This window comes from Pundamilia nyererei, unplaced genomic scaffold, assembly GCF_000239375.1.
Source record: "Pundamilia nyererei isolate P.nyererei 1_Seehausen unplaced genomic scaffold, PunNye1.0 scaffold00489, whole genome shotgun sequence".
Taxonomy (NCBI): Eukaryota; Metazoa; Chordata; class Actinopteri; order Cichliformes; family Cichlidae; genus Pundamilia; species Pundamilia nyererei.
The window spans coordinates 218,949-219,927 of NW_005187890.1; positions in this window are offsets into that span (position 1 = coordinate 218,949).

The following is a 979-nucleotide window of genomic DNA, read 5'->3' on the forward strand; positions in this document are numbered from 1 at the left end:
TGTTTATCTCATAATACCAGGTGAAACATTCACAGCTATTTCCTCTGAAGGAAGTTGTAACTCTTTTTCACCAGTGGGTGGAGATGGGAGGTCTAATCTGCTGAAAATCAGTAACTGTTACAATATAGGATAGGATTCAACTTTATTGCCATTACACATGTATAAATGAAGGGTCATGAAATACAGTTTGCATCTAATCAGAAGTGCAAGAGTAGTAAGTGCAATAACACAAATGTACAGATGATCTGTATAGCATATAGATGTTCTCTATTACTGTACAGATGGGCAGATATACAGATGCACCATGAACAATTATACAGACTTTCTAAATAGATGTGCTACATATAGACCAATGTACCGGTGTGAGTTAAACAGATCTACAGAGTCCTATGAGTGTACGCACCATAACAGAGACTATGCCAGTGTCGTAAACTATAACAGTAACCACTGTGAGCAAATGATGAATGGTGAGAATGAATGACAGTCATGATAATGGTCACTGGGAGGGATAGGGGGGTGTGGATGGAAAGGTTCAGCGGGAGATTGAGTTCAGTGGGGTGACAGCTGTGGGTAATAAGCTGTTCCTAAACCAGCTGGTTTTAATCTGCAGGGTCCTGTAGCATCTTCTGGAGGGGAGGAGCTGGAAAAGTTTATTGTCAGGATGAGAGGAGTCCCTGAGAATGATGCATGCTCGTGTATACCTCTCTTCTTGTGGACATCCTCAATAACAGGAAGTGGTGTCCCTGTGATAGTTTGGGCATTGTTGGCCGCTGCAGTGCCTTGCGGTCAGCAACAGAGCAGTTCCCATACCAGACTGTGACACAGTTGGTCAGGATGCTCTCTATCGCACACCAGTAGAAGTTTGCCAGTATGTCAGTAGACAGGTGGTTCTGCTACAATGTCTTCAAGAAAAAGAGGCACTGATGGTTGACAGATACAATTATTTCATGGTGAGACCTGAAGGAGTCAAAATGAATTA